The following is a 16,642-nucleotide window of genomic DNA, read 5'->3' on the forward strand; positions in this document are numbered from 1 at the left end:
ACACAGCAAGGACCCCATACCCCCTTAAACAGTCTGGTTATTGAACTGACAAATAAAGTACCTAATCAATAGGTACCCTGATCATCCACAGAGAAAGAATGATGTAGGAATGGCTTAGCCCTCTGACCCATTGCAGGGAGTCACCATAGGATAAAACCTTTTATTTGTAGATTCAAAGAAATAGGATTCCAGACTGTCTTCTGGAGAACATTATTAGGGAACATACAAAATTGGATGCAACTGAAACACTGAAATATTTGCAAGATTTAGGAAAAAAAATCCTAAAGAGAAAAACCTCCAATTGAAGCAGCTGGGGAATACACTGGTACAATTAAAACATTCGCCACCAGAGTAATTGCTTCCAAGAAGTTCATACATTACAATTTCAAATAGAAAGTAAAATTATTAGCAGCTTTACTGCATCTTAAAATTTACAGAATAGTTTAAAAAGTACAGTTGCTCATCAGGGGCTCCCAGTCTGGAACCGTGGAGACACCAGTCCAGTCAGTGCAATGAAAAACCCAGAGAAGAGTACCACTGTTTACTGAACTGGATTTAGGTAGTCATCTTTAATACCATCTTTTGTTTCTAATTATTACTCAAATAATTAATATAGAAAAGCTGAAGCTTTCATACAGTATCACATGCAAGAGTGATGTGGTTCAAACCGACAGCACTTGACTATATGTGTACTCTCATCTGAAACTACGCGTGGAGCTCAGAAGAATGAGGGGTATATCATTGAAATATACAGGAATTTTAAGGGACTTGCCAGGGTAAATGTTGAGATGGTGCACTGCTCCTTTTGGGACAGTCTAGGACCAGGGGACATAGCCTCACCAATTTAAGACTGAGATAAGAAAGGATTTCCTCGATCATGGTTCAGTATCTTTGGAACATCTTACCAGAGACAGCTGTGGGGGCACAGCCCTTGTGTATATTTTAAGGCTGAGATCAATAGATTCTTGATCAGTAGGGTATTCAAGGGGAAAGAGTGAGAAAATGGACATGAGGAATGTCAGGTAAGCCATGATCAAACATATTGCAAAACAAGCTTGAGGGACTGAACAGCCGACTCCTATTCCTTATGGTCTCATGACAATATACCTGATGTGCATTTTCACTTTTCAGTAAGAGTTCAAATACAGGCCTGTGTGTTATTCTTCTTGTTGATATTTTGTTCACAGATATTGTAATTGACCTCTGGAGCAGATGGAACTTGAACCTAGATCTCCCTGCTCCAGAGGTAGGAAAGTTACCATTATACACAACAGCTCCTTATTGCCCTGCCTATATACTGAAAAACAGCTCAGATGAGACTGTGGCAAATAATTGGCTGTTTAATCACATTAGAAAAGTTTAGATCAGTAATTGCTGGCTGTGACAGTTAAGAACACCGATGGGAGCACGCGGTGTCGACCAACACCCTGGAGTTGTTCAGAGAAAGGTGGGCGCCGCAGGGAGTGGAGCGCATCATTTCTACCTCCAACTCTATTTTGATTTAGTCCCTACCCTCCCCTTCACTGTTTTTGATCACACAGCACTGCCCTTTGATGTGAAGGGCAGTGTTTGTCACTGGCCACCCGGGTGTTTTCCTATCTTCCTGGTGGTGGAATTTGAATAATTCGTGCACTTTGTGTCTTTCACTGTGTCTCACACCTGCACACACACACCATGGGTGCTGGGGATAAAATAAGCACTACCGCACTTAGGCGGTAGTGTAGGGGTTAAAAAACAAAACAAAACAAAAAAAAAATAAACATACATGACGTTAGAGCCCGGATGTCCTTGGAGAAGGAACACGCGGTGTCCACCAACACCCTGGAGTTGTTCAGGGAGAGGTGGGCGCCGCAGGGAGTGGAGTGCATTATTTCTTCCTCCAACTAAAAAAGAAAAAAAAAATTAACAGGGTTGTGGATTCTGCCTGCCCCTCTTCCACAGTTACATTAGAAAAAAAAATTAACAGGGTTGTAGCCTGTGCCCCACAACCTGAGCCGCCTCCGAAATTTTAATTTTGTTTCCTTAAAAAACACCGACGGGGTCTCAAATACCTATAATTAGGTTATGGACTTCTGTGATAGCTTGACAAATAGCACTATACTACAGCCAAGCAAAGGGGCAGGGGATAGGATACCTAATTTAAATGGTTAACAAATGACACACCTTATTTGAGTTCTGCATTACTTACAGTTTTAGTGCAGTCAATGACAAACAACTCTGGATTTGAGTTACCCCCATAGATCTGCAGGTTTTCAGTTAAGATGTAAAATGTTTTTGACCAATGGGAGATCACAAGTTTACAAGTGTCATTTGGTGGAACAGCAGAAAGAAAAGTCAAGAATGCAGAGGTGAGGTGGTGGCACTCCACTTCAATGCAGCTCAGTGTCAGATAAAAGCCATAGAGGGGCTGACCGACTACTCATTAATTCAAATTAGAGTCAGATAGTTTGACCAATAATTTTGTTTTTTTTCCCAGATACAGAAGAGAATACAGCAAGTTGTCTTTTAATTACCACTAACTGGCAGAATAGACAAATGTATGAAACAGGAAGCAGTAGACCTTTCAGCCCCTCATGTCTGTTTTGCTATTCAATAAGATCCCGGCTGATCTGTTTTTGTTTCGAATTCCACATTTCCATTTATCGCTCATAATTTTTGATTCCTTTGCTGAGCTGGAATTTATTAACCTCCAACTTAAAAACATTCCATTATTCTGCTTCCATGGTCTTGTATGGCAGAAAGTTCCAAAGTTAAAGAAAGAAGCATGCACTCCCCAAAAGTCCATCAGACTCATTATTCACTTGGTTGGTACAATGAAAGGATATTAGGTAATGAAACATATAAAGACACCGCATTAACTCTAAATATATTTCGGACAGCTTGCAATGATAATATACTCCTTAATCTAAAGCAAAACAAAACAGCCTCTAGAGGAAGGAAATTCTCAGTGCACAAAGACGATGATTAACATACTTTGTGACTTGTGTTTCTCCCCTCTCCAATTCAGCTTTATGTAGTTAAACTGTTCACCATTAAACACCAATCATTTCTGGACCCCCAAAGAGATGCTTTTTCAGAGAGAATGAAGGGTAATCATAAGCATTTTTGCATTTTCTCTCCACTGATGATTCATTTACGAGTGTGGCATACATACTTCAGAGGAAACCACTTATTTCCAAAATTGACCTGCCTATTGTCTCCAAGTTAATTCAAAGCTTTAAGTATTTATTTTCTGCAATCGAGGCTACTGCAACTTGTGAAGTCAGTCAAGAAAGGGAGCAAAATAAAAGTTCTCAGGAGCTAGGAAAAGGAGTTTGCATGAGAATAATCTACTGGAGGGAAAAAAAGGCTCAACAGTTTCTCCTGTCAGATGTCTTCAGCTCTCCAACTGTTCCTTCAGCACCACGAGGTGCTAACAACGTATGAATAATGGAGGTATGGGGCAGCATTACATTAACTTTCATTCTGTACTTAATTACATTTGAATTGAGACTTCAGATGTAACAACTTGAGAGTGAAATGTATAGGAAGAAAGTCAACTCAAAATTTTAGTAAAATTATGAAATTAAGACTAAAATCCACATACAACTCTCAAAACCCGGGACAGCTCTGTACTCAGTTGATTCCTGCTCTATCAAAACTCCCATTCTGATCAAGCTTTACAACGGTAGATGACAGTCATGCAGTGGCAGTAGAGACCATTGTATGAGCAGTTAAAAAAAAAGTGAACTCAAATATTGTTTCGCTGTGATATGGTAAATCGGAACAGGAACCATCTTTACTGCATTTGAGAAGTGGGAATGTACCTTATGCATGAAATTTCAATTCCAGATTCCTATTAAAAATACATTGCACAACAAATGGCTAACTCCACCTCCTCTCATCTTGAAATGCAAAAACTCTTCCCAAAATTACAGGCAGTAAAGGCAAGATCAGTAACTTGACAAGTGTTTTCCATTCTATGGAGGACCACACAATTTCACATTATTTTTACACTTATACAAGGTAGATGGACAAACACAACTAGAAAGTAAACAACAGTTTCAAAGGTCTTTATAATTCAAAACATCATCGAAACAAAGTGATATTCAGCCACATTAATAACAAGCTGACAACACCCATATAACAGATTCACACCATATAATATTACATTCAAATTGTTCTTCAAGGTCTACACAGTTCACTCATGGGAGAGGATTCATTGACATTTCATGGAAGCAAAATGTTTCGATGCATGGTTGATGAGCCTTCTCCCCAATGGATTCTTTGTCAGCAAAATCCTCTTTCTCCTAAGCCACACTTGAGAAAGCAATGACAAGACACTCAGCACAATAGAATATTTTATGTGAATTTTCGTTAGAATTTTTGCTCAGAACAGAAATAGTGACCAGCCCTCAAAGGGTTAAAACCAACAGCAAATTGTGTAATCCTGTGATACACTGCTGTCCCTCATCACGGAGCATCCCACTGCACTAACGACTGTCAGTGCATTATTACTGAGGATCAAAGCCCCCAACCCTGTCTCACATGCTCTTTATCAGCTAATCACTCTATTCATCTCTGAATAATCACTCTGCTAAATCCTCTCCCTATCTCCCAGCACATGGGTATTTGATTCCTGATGGCCATCTGCCGGTAAGGGTCAAGCAGCAGAGTCGAGCCTCTTGTCCCCAGTGGACTTCTCTTGGGAAGTCTGGTCCCTGACAGTGCTTTCTGCTCAGCATTACAGACACGTTAGTGGATGGCTGCAAACGAGTTAAAAGACAATCAGGGAATCAAGGTGATGTCACCTTCTAAGATTGGCGAATTCCTTATTTACTTTCATGGTGAGTAATTTAAATAAAACATTATTAGTAATGTAATATGTAAATAGAGGCAATTTACTGAATAAAGTCAATACAAAATGTATAAAGTCAAGACTATTTCTTTCAATGGTCTTCAATAATTTGGTCACATTTATGAATTTTCTGTTTGCTGCAAAGTTAACCTGTTTATAAAAGTGGCACAGCAGTACTTCAATCATGCTGTCACCCACATTGTTGCAAAATTGGACGTTCACTTCCCTCCCACAATCTAAATGATTTAGAAACCTAACCCTATCATGTTGGATTAATCAATCTAATTTGCCTCCCGTATTTCTCTTGCTCTAATACTGACGTTTATTTGATCTTTGCCCATGTCTCTTGATTAAAATAAAATTCACACAAATCTTTCTAATTCTCACCTTTAAGTAGTACTTAACGGATCCCAAATCCATGCGAGTGGAACACAACAGAAATGTTAGTGTCCAAAATGAGAAAGAATTAAAAATTGCTTCTTTATTCAAGAAGGAGAATTTTACCCCAAATGCACAATAAAAAATAATGCAACTTTCTACGCTCTGTTTAAATCTTTCACCACTACAAAATGTCAGTTGCATAATTAATGTATAAATATAAGCACATATTACACCAAGATTGAATGTGATACAGTACTATGTGCTCTATAGGTTTTTAAAAAAATTCAACAATTCCCAAAGGGCACAATGTTAAAACTAGAAAAACAGCTGAAAACTCTAATTCCTGCTAACACGTTGTAATGTGGGAGATTACTTTCCAATTTGTGAACATATGTATATTATTGAGAAAAGTGTAAAGCCAATAGGAAAACAAACTTCTTCAGAATGCATGGACACTTCATCCTTGGGAAATATAAAGTAGAAGGCTATCACTAAAGCAAAATACAGCTGCTGCCACATTCTGCCACGCTTTCACCTTCAAATGGGATTATGGGATAACTGGTTGGTATGAGCTGCAGTGTCTGCCATGGCTGTCATCAACACTGGTTTATGATGGACAGATGAGGAACATGTTTCCCCTGTGTCTCACATTGTGGCATTGGACACTCCTTTGTCAAAAGACTGAGTCAAAAACTGCTACAACTTATCCAATGCAGTGAAGGTTAGATCAATGTCTGATTCAAACTTAAATTCTAGTGGTGCTGCTGTGATGAACTCAGAGTGAATTACAATTTTAGAACAAAAAAGTCTTTGCCCTAAATTCAACACAAAATATAAAGCAATGATGCATTTTATAATGCCAGGTAGAGTCTTAATAACTTTAAACCATTTAGGAGCTGTCTATTGTTAGAAATAGTTTAACTTTTTGCTTGATGGAAAGAATCTCTCTTTATAGTGTGTAACACAAATACTGAGGGCATGTAGCAAACTAGCCATCAATAAAATGCTCTACTTGTACCAATTTCTTAGCAAAAGAGATTTACAAAGCAGATACTAGAAGCTTTCTCTGTATTTACTGAAGGAAAAGTAAGTTGCATTGATATGTCGTCAATAAATCTAAGCCCCTAAACTGCTGCCAACAGTCAAAGCACACCAGACAAGAGACTCAAAGAATGGCAGCTACATGTGATAAAAAAATCCCCATTGTTTCTGTTGTAAGGATTATAGAATAAAACCTCAGGGATCCCTGCAACTGAGGGTGCACCATTCACAAACAGACAGCAGCATTAGACGCTAAATACAATCTGATCAGCTGAATGGGAGCCAGTTGTGAGCAACTACCCTAATAACATTAATTTTGTTCTTATCATCTATTTTTGATCACTAATTTCTGTCTCTTGCAGGCTATTCTCCATGAATTCTTCTGATTTTTGCAATTTGGACCACCTATCTTTACGCAAACCATTTCAGTACTATTCTATATACTGCCAGCAGGAGGTGCAATTCTACCGAGGCAATCTATCCTCTAGTGTTCTATCTAGCAGATTAATTACGAATTAGCAAAATGCCCCAAGATGTCTTTTGGACACAGGGCCATTCAATGCTGGAATTTTACACTGTTTACTATCTTAATGCTTGGTGACAGTCACGACACTTCGTGTTACCAGATATTTGAACATTAAATGGAACAGAGATGATTAGATAGATATTTATTCAGAGAACATTATAGGATGGAAATGCAATTCAAGACGATCAGTTCCCCTGACTCTAAAGAACAAATTCCTGCAGTAAGTTCACCACTTAGTCCCAGTTATTTATAATATTTTGTGGTATTGTGGCAAATGAAGTAAGAAATGGAATCTAGCAGAAGGTTCACAGGAACTTTAGGTAAGTAATGTTCTTTCATAGAAGTTATGAAACAGAAAGATGTAAATCAGCCCATCAAATTTGTACTGGTGAGTTTTTTTTTCATACAAAATGTCTTCATAAATCAATTTTACATGTTTTGCATTCTTTGAACACTCTTATTCTGTGATGAGGCGATTACCTTTCAAAGTACTAATGGAGACAACTTCAGTAATATTTATTGCAAAGAATTCTACATTTATTCTTCTAATCTTTGTGAAATCTCCTTTTCCCTCTCTCCTTAGTTTAGCAAAAAATATTCACTTTATCATGCCATTAAAGAATGAAAACCATCGTGTTTACCTGACCAGAAACCTCTCGTCTTGACATTTTCCTCAGCTCCAAATCCAGTCCTATAGTCATAGAGCTGCACAGCATGGAAATAGACCCTTCAGTCAACTCATCCATGCTGACCAGATATCCTAAATTAATCTTGTCCCACTTGCCAGCATTTGGCACATATCCTTCTAAACCCTTCCCATTTATATACCCATCCAGATGCATTTTAAATGTTGTAATTGTACCAGGCTCCACCACTTCCTCTGGCAGCTCATTCCATACATGAACAATCCTCTGCATGAGAAAATTGCTCCTTACGTCCCTTTTAAACCTTTCCTCTCTCATCTTAAATCTATGTCCTCTAGTTTTGGATTCCCCCATCCCAGGGAAAACACCTTGTCTATTCACCTTTTCCGTGCCCCTCATGATTTTATAACTTCTAAAGTTACTCTTTGTATCTCCCTCTTATCTCTAGTTAAATCAAAATTTATATACTTTGGCTCTTTTCAATTGTTCTTATGTCACACATTAGGGTATCTCAGGTAGATCTTGTGCAAGTTGAGTACAACTATCCCTTTGATTTCGTATTCTGTGCCTGTACTTTTAAAACAAGGATTGAGAGTCTAATCCATAGCCTCTTACTTCACTGCCACCTTTAACAATCATATTTTTAAGCTATTTCTTCTTCCCATATTCTTATTTCCAAAGTGTATTATTTCATATATACATTGAATTGTATTAGCTACCTACCTTCTCATCTAAGCTGTAGTCTTCCGCATCAGTCGTAATAGTTTGCCACATTCCAAAATTTGTCATCAACAAATTTCCACATTGTTCATTCACTTCCCATGTCTAGTTCCCAGCCATTGTAGTGGTGGGGTTTCTAAACTGACTTTGGGGTGGCACGGTGGCTCAGTGGTTAGCACTGCTGCCTCACAGCACCAGGGTCCCAGGTTTGATTCTAACATCAGATGACTGTCTGTGTGGAGTTTGCACATTCTCCCTGTGTCTGCATTGGTTTCATCTAGGTGCTCCGGTTTCCTCCCACAGTCCAAATATGCGCAGGTCAGGTGAATTGGCCATGCTAAATTGCCCATAGTGTTAGGTGCATTAGTCAGAGGGAAATGGGTCTAGGTGGGTTACTCTTCGGAGGGTCTGTGTGGACTGGTTGGCCGAAGGGCCTGTTTCCACACGAGGGAATCTAATCTAGTTAATTTAGGTTTATAGTAAGTTATATTATCCCATCACAGATCTATGAAGAGCATTATTTATCACATTTGCCCAAGAAACCTTCCCACGTCTACCCTTTTTCTTCCATCCTCCAAAATTCATCTATGCACAGAATATGACAAACATATTTGGTCATTCAGATCATCATGCTTGTATTAATTCTTTGATATGACTACACCTCCCTAAATTCCATCTTTGTTATAAGTCTCTTACTTCAAATTAGTTTTGAAAAACCAATGCAATATTCTGCAGTTTCTTGTATTAATTGTCATTTGTTCATCATTTTCATAAGATGGAGAAACAGAAATAGAAACAAATCAGAACATCTATTTAACAAGTGACTCCTGCTACATCACATAATTGCAAAACACCGACCTGCCAAACTTCAGGATTTTAGTGTTTCTGCCAACTCTCTTCAGCTGTGAAGGCAATTTCCTGGATTGGCAGCAAATTCTATCCATATATTCCTCCCCACGCCATAGTTCAATTTCTTTATATCGGCTTGATGACAATATAAAACCAAGAACTGACATTTGTATTGGGATTTTAATGCAAAGAAAAATGTGCTACAAGGCACTTTGCTGAAGGGCAATTAGAAGGCTTTAAGGAATGTTAAAACAGGTAGGGGAGATGGTGCGGCATGTGTATTTAGAGAAGCAAATCCAGAGTGTTAAAACCAGATTCCTGAAATCATAGCTAACAACACTGATATGAAGGGGTGGGTTTGGTGGGATGTGGAAGAGGTCAGCCTGATGCCGGAGGGCTCCTGTCGCCCACGAATCTGTAAACCCAGCAAGTCAATATCTCTCAGGAAGGATGGCTTAAACAAAAATCTATAAACAAACTATCAGCTCCTGTACTGGTTTTACTTTAAGATAAAAATCATCTTTATTTCAATTTCTAATTCGTGGACAAGCTTAAATCAATAGGCCAAATCCACACAGGCTGCAAATCATTAGACAATCTAATTTACACACTAGGATGTAATATAATTCTGAGCTGTGTTAAGAATAGTTGCAAATATTACATTTAAAAGGTATAAAAGGTTAAAAGAAAATAAAACCTTAGAGTTAATTATAGACAGTTGTATCAGTCTACTTCCAAGCAATAGTTATCAACAGCTAAGCAATACAGGAAAAGAACTAATTATAACTGAAACCCAGTCTGCTACAAAAGTAGGATTCTTCACCAGGGAACCCAACAGCACCAAATGACAATGCTAAGTTTCACTCAAAAAAAAAGGCCCAACTTGCCAGCTGACAGGAGCATCCTTAGCTAACAGGTGCTCAGTTTACACAAAACTCTTATTGCTTATTATACTAGGTAACAGCTGTTTACTGCACCAGTTTCCCCCAAGCAATCCCCTGACACACAGAGGGAGACAAGTGAGTGTTTTGAATCAGGTCAAATTTAAATCGTTGCCTATTCTATTAGGTGCAGCACAAGCTGTGAACTGACACATTACTACAGGCTTTACAGAGACTAATAAAACCAAGTTATTGTTAGTAAACAGACCTTTTAAAATTAGACCTTTTAATTAACATTAAATTGTTTGATGAGCACAACAGAAGAGCATAATAGTTTTGATTTTTTTTGCTAAGTGTTCTCACCAGTTAGCTTTCAGTTACAAAGATAAACAAATATGAAGGATCTTCATCCAGGTCAGGGAAATATTTGAAAAAAAAATTAACAAATCTCTACTCTCCTTCTTAGAAGATAAGCAAAGCAGGCAGAAAGTTTGATTTACAAAATATTATTATAGATGATGTTCAGTTCAATTAAAAAGACAGATACAGTACTGAAGTAAGTATTTCCAAAGTTTGCAATGTGTAGATTCAGTGACACAGCAAGGAAATGGCATTCTTTTTCTATTTACAAAATCAAATTCATCCAGTCCCCAAGTATTTTGCTATTTTTCTTCTAGGACAACAGAAAAGGTTAACCACCTTACGCTGGAGGTGAAAGACTTGATGGTTTTGAAGCAAACCAGGCTCCAAAATTACCCATTTATGATTTTCAAGAAGTTGCCACCCATACACCCTCAGAAGGGCTAGTCAGTATAATCAGTTGAATTTTTATTGTTAGCCATAGTTGCCACTTTAATGAAGTGAATGTAGCAGCTATAGTTTGCAAACAGTAAGCCCCCACAAACAGCAGGATGACAATGGCTGGTTAAACTGTTTTTGTGTTGCTGACTGAAGAATAAATATTGACTATGACAGTGCCAATGACTCCTCGTCTCTTCTCTGAGAAAGTACCATGGAAATTACATGCCAAGGAGAAAGTGAGGACTGCAGATGCTGGAGATCAGAGTTGAAAAGTATAGCACTGGAAAGGCACAGCAGGTCTGGCAGCATCCGAGGAGCAGGAGAATCAATGTTTCAGGCATAAGCCCTTCATCAGGAATGCGTTAAGGGGTGAAAGGGGCTGAGAGATAAATAGGAGGGTGGGAGTGGGACTGGGGGAGAAGGTATTTGGGAAGGTGATAGGCAGATGCTGGTGGGGGGTGATGGTGATACATCAGAGGGAAGGGTGAGCAGATAGGTGGGAAGGAAGATGGATAGGTGGGACAGTTCAAGAGGGCATTGCCGAATTGGATAGTTGGATCTAGGATGAGATGGGGGGGTGGGGAGATGAGGAAACTTGTTAAATCAACATTGATGCAATGTGGTTGGAGGGTCCCAAGGCAGAAGATGAGTTGCTTTTCCTTCAGGGTCGGTGGGAGTGGGGGGCTTGGATTTCACAGTGGTGGTGGCTCAGGACTTACATGTCCTTGGCGGAGTGGGAGGGGGAGGTGGAGTGGTTGTCCACAGGACGGTGGGGTTGTTTTATGCGTGTGTCCCAGAGATGTTCCCTGAAACATTCTGAGAGTTGGTGTCCTGTCTCCCCAATGTAGAGGAGACCACATCGAAAGCAACTGACACAGTAGATGAGGTGTTTGGTTGTGCAGGAAAATCTCTGCTAGATGTGGAGGGATCCTTTGGAGCCTTGGACAGAGGTGAGGGGGGAGGTGTGGGCGCAGGTTTGACACCTCTTGCAGCGGCAAGGGAAGGTGACAGGAGTGGAGGGTGGATTGTTGGGGGCGTGGACCTAATGATGGAGTTGCGGAGGGAATGGTCTCTGTGGAGTGCTGATATGGGTGGGTAGGGAAATATATCTCTGGAGGTGGGGTGTGATTGTAGGTGGCAGAAATGGCAGAAGAAAATGTGCTGTATCTGGAGATTGGTGAGATGGATGGTAAGGACTAGGAGGTTTCCATCCTTGTTGCGGTTGGAGAGGTGGGGTTCAAGGGCAGAGGTGCAGGAAGTAGAGGAGATACACTGGATGGCATTGTTGATCACGCAGATGGGGAAATTGCGGTCTTTGAAATATGAGGCCATCTGGGATATCCTGGAGTGGAAATGCTCCCCATGGCAGCAAATATGGTGGAAGCAGAGTAATTGGGAGTAAGGGATAGCATTTTTACCGGAAGCAGGGTGGAATGAGGTGTAGTCCAGGTAGCTGTGGGAGTCTGTAGGTTTGTGATGTCTGTGTTGAGAAGGTATTTGGGAAGGTGATAGGTAGATGAGGTTGCCAGAGATGGAGACAGAGGGGTCCAGGAAGGGGAGGGAGGTGTCTGAGATGAAAATAATATGTCCACCCAAGAGAGATATGGCCTCGATTTAATATCTCATTCAAAAGATGCTATCTTTGGCAGTGCAGCAATCCCTCTGTACTGCAGTAGAGTAACAGCAATGATTCTTGCACTCAGATTGCTGACCTTCTGTCCGAATAACCAGATTCTCCCCAGATTGTTATGAAACTCAAACTAACTTGGATTTAAGCTTTGGCAAGGGTTCCATTTCCTGGTAGGCCCTGTGCTCTGCATATTCAGTGGCATTATTTAAACATTCAAATATCGCAGTCATTGGTGTTATCAGAAGGGGCACAGGGTGGAGCATGTGAAGTGACCACAGAACTGGAACTGAAGCAAAAACAAGAAAGTTGGGTCCAGGACAGCCAATAAAGACAAATTAGTGACCAGGATGTGAGTAATTGTTGGTGATCTCCGCTAGTTTTGAAGCTATGTTTTCCAAAAGTGAAGAATTGGAATCCCTTGTAAAGTTTTAATGAGATTTAGTGACCCTTAATATCACTCACGTTCAGAGAGAGGTTGCTGAGTAATCTGTGGCATCTGTCTTGACCGCATTTGTCATTTAATATATTCGGTGGGGTGTTTGATCACAGTTTACCAGTAACTCAGTTTTATCTCATGTTGATTCTGGATATTAAGATTGCAAGTTGAGTATATATCATACATTGGAGTGAATACAAGTGTTTGTTCAAAACTATGGAATCTTGTGGCTTTAATTTATTAGTAAATACTTTGAATATAATCAGCTCTTAAATAAAAGTCACTAGACCCTAACAGAAATTTGGTGATCTCATCAAGAGATGAGCGCGAACATCATCAATATAAATAGCATATTTTGGGGGTCTGTGGGATCAGAAAACTACAAAAAATAGGGGCTTTCGTAATTGCTGAGATTAAGTCTTTTATAATTGTTATAGCGAATTTTACAATGTATATTAAAAATCAAAATGGCTTTATCTGTTACTATAACTTTTCTGGACAGCGGATTTATCCCTAAGGGACTTGCAAGAATTAACAACGGTTACAGGCTAATATTGCCAGCAGAGAAGTTGGAGTTAGAATTCTAAGCAGGGGCTAAGAAAGCAGATAAAGCTGAGGTTGTTTCACAGTATCTGGGTTTGGAAGAACAGCCTATCATGTGGAACACAGCTTGTTTTGGCTGCTGGAGATAAAACTGCTTGAAATAGAAAAGGAAAATAAAACTGAGAAAACTTGAAATTGAAGGAAAAATATGAAAGTTTGAACCTGTATCCCAGAAAGAGGTGTTGGGAAGGGATAGAAAAGAAGAGAGACAAACAATATTCAAAGAGAGAATGAAGTCAGATGGTATGAACTGGATAAAGAGAGGCTAGTTTACAGGGTGAAAAGGATCTAGTAATTTGGATGGGGAAGGACGTTGATTTAACCTAGATTCTTTGTTTAGTTCCTAAATTTACAGAAATTAGGATAGAGAAATACTTTCTACCATGAGAAAGTTGCTGAAGAATTGAACTGGCAAAAGGATTTGTGTACTTTATAAAATTAATTTATGAGTTGTACAGTTCGTTCATTCCTAACTGCCCCCATGGTGATGGTGAGTTTTTTTCGAACCACTGAAGTCTATTTGGTATAGGTTGACCCCAATACTGTTAGGCAGAGTTCCAGAATTTTGACTGTGAAGGAATTACAATATTTTTCCAAGTCAGGACAGTGAGCTGTAAAGAGGAACTTGCATGTGGTCGTGTTCCTGTGTATCTATAATAGAAACACTTCGAGATACTTCAGAAAAGACTGAAAATGGATGCTAAACCACTGACACTGATGCACATGACAGGACTTCACAGAGATCTCAATGACGTTTGCAAAGCAGCTATTTTGATTGGGTTCAGCCATCCAGATTGCCAGAAGTGAACCAGTAAGGTTGTGAAGCACACAAAGGGAAATCACAGAACTCAAGACAATCATAAAAAGGTGCTTCACTCACATGGATTGGATGAAATGTTAGGGGGTAACTACAGGGCGAAGAGGCTCTATCCCTTAAAGAAGGCTCTGAGCAGTTAGGGCTCAAGGAAATCTTGGGAGTCAGTGGGTGCAGCCAGGTGTAGTGGCTAAGTCTCAAGTAAACCTCCTACAGGTTTGGAAGAAACCAGTGAGCCATTAATAATTCACTGTAACTAAGACAGAGTGAAGTAAGCCCACAAGCAGTATTTGCTTGGTGCAGCTGAGAAATATTGGAGCTCAGTGAAATCCAGGAACAGCACTACTTAGTGAAGCGAGCTATTTGCAAAATAAATGTTTCAATGTACCCACGAATAGGTGCTAGAATGCAGTCTCAAGAATCCAGGAACTGTAGTCGTAGGAAAGGAGAGTGAACTGCCAAAACATGAGCACTTATTAAGGCAGTCTACGATGGGGGCTCCGAAGCTATGCTGTTGAAAGTGAAAAAATTGGATTTGTTGTCCCAGAGATTCACTAATCTCTGGGAGTGATTATTAAGATGTTACTTAGTAGGATTTGTCTTGACTGCACTTGCTATTTGATGTGCTCTGTTCAATCACCGTTTGTCTGTTACCCATATTTAACTTAAGTTGATCCTGGACGTTACAGTATAAGTTGTATATATGACGTGGATTGTATAACCACTAATTTGATAACAAAGCTTATTTTTGTTTATACAAAACTGTGGAATCTTGTGTTTTTTTTTAAGTACCTGGATTGTTAATTTTGTCTGTTTTTAGAAAGTGGCTGGCTCACAGCCAGACTAACAGAATTTACAGTCTCATCAGGGATTAGAACAAGATGCTGCTGAGTATTTTTAGCATACTTTGTTCATACTTCAGATTTCCAGCATCTGCAGTATTTTACCTTCCTAGGCTCGGACTACTTTCTAGAACACTATTTTTGAAAACAATGCTGAAGAAGCAAACACTCCTGCTCTACAGGCGGTCGGCAGTTACATTCCTCCTGAATCCAAACAACAACCTTCCTTAGAAGACCTAGTTCTAAACTTCTACTATAATGCATTCTTGACCAATGCTTTTACAATACATATAAAGTTGTAGTTTTAATAGTGCATGCAATACTCATTGCATGTTTACCCAAGGTCATTTACCCACCTTATACATTTCAGTTTTGTCTCAATGTGACCATCTTTATTTATAATGCAGTAATATTTGGGGCAAATTGCAAGCAGAATTATTGTTGTTCGACCTTTGTTGAGACAGTGGCTACCAAGAAATTGGCTAATATTGTCTTTTTCTGAGCGGTTACAAGTTAAAGTTTGGAGATGACAGGCATTAATAGATTGATAGGTTCCCATTCTTGAGCATCAGGAGCAATGCAGCTATATGGAGGGTGTGCAGGGTAGGAGCTGGTCACTCAGAATTTAAATTGTTCATTTACATCAGACAAAATTCTGAAATTAAAGGAAAGCTGCTACTATTCTAAAACAAACAAACAAACAAGCAATCTCGGCTGCCTGTGCTTACATAATATACAATCCTGAATAATCAACTGCAGGGTTTGCTGGGGCCACCTTAGCAGCCCTTTTACAATACATTAAGTTCCTCAGATCTGGACGTTTTCGCACTCTGCCCTTGTGTTTCTAAACTGTCTGTTGTTCATACACAGAAACACGATTAAGGTTTGCCTTTCTCACACATTTGTTCTACTGCAAAAAAAAATGCTAAGATGCTTGGATAGATTGACTTTTAAAGTCACTTTTAAATAACTACAACAAAAACAATAAGTCAGCATTCACAATGGTACACACAGAGGGAAAAAGTGCAGTCATTCTATAGAGAACTGAACATCCTTCACTCTCCTCCCACACTTCAATCTGTTGCCCAAATCCCAGTAGCATTAAAATGAGACAGATGAAAGAAGCAAATTATTAAATGAAAATTATTCACCAATGTGCTATCTATTTAGCTTTTGGAAGTGAACAATGTCAATACATCAGTTTCAGAAAATCTATGCAAAACATACTAAAAATCACACAGTGTACATTTCTGGTTCACAAATTCTTACTTCTGGTTGTGATGTTTTAGTCAATTTGCTAACTTATTTCAAATTGTTGTTTTCATTGCTGCAATGGAGACTGTCTGTATAAAATGGCATGCTGTAATTATATCTTCCTACCAATGGCAGTGTTGTAACAACTAAGTTTCTTTGCTTAAAACTCTAAGAAATTTAGATGCTCCAATCAACTTTACCTTTCAGCTTCCTTGACAAGGATAGAGAATGTATAACTATAAAGTAGTAAAATGAATTATGTCTTGCTAACCCATGTAGAATTGATTAATAAAACATTAAGTTTTATTAAAAAGGATAGAAGGTATATGGATTTTCAAATGGAAATATGATTGGTGGCCACATGTCTAATATTGTTGTATCCA

At 39.0% G+C, this 16,642-nt stretch overlaps 1 protein-coding gene across 1 annotated transcript in view; it reads right to left on the bottom strand.

The window, feature by feature from the left end:
* ddx31 (DEAD (Asp-Glu-Ala-Asp) box polypeptide 31) overlaps positions 1 to 16,642 on the bottom strand; it is an 89,522-nt gene that overhangs the window by 1,809 nt on the left and 71,071 nt on the right. The window lies entirely within an intron of this gene.

Source organism: Chiloscyllium plagiosum, unplaced genomic scaffold (genome assembly GCF_037043375.1).
Source record: "Chiloscyllium plagiosum isolate Xiang-an unplaced genomic scaffold, Cpla_swu_hap1 HiC_scaffold_21, whole genome shotgun sequence".
NCBI lineage: Eukaryota > Metazoa > Chordata > Chondrichthyes > Orectolobiformes > Hemiscylliidae > Chiloscyllium > Chiloscyllium plagiosum.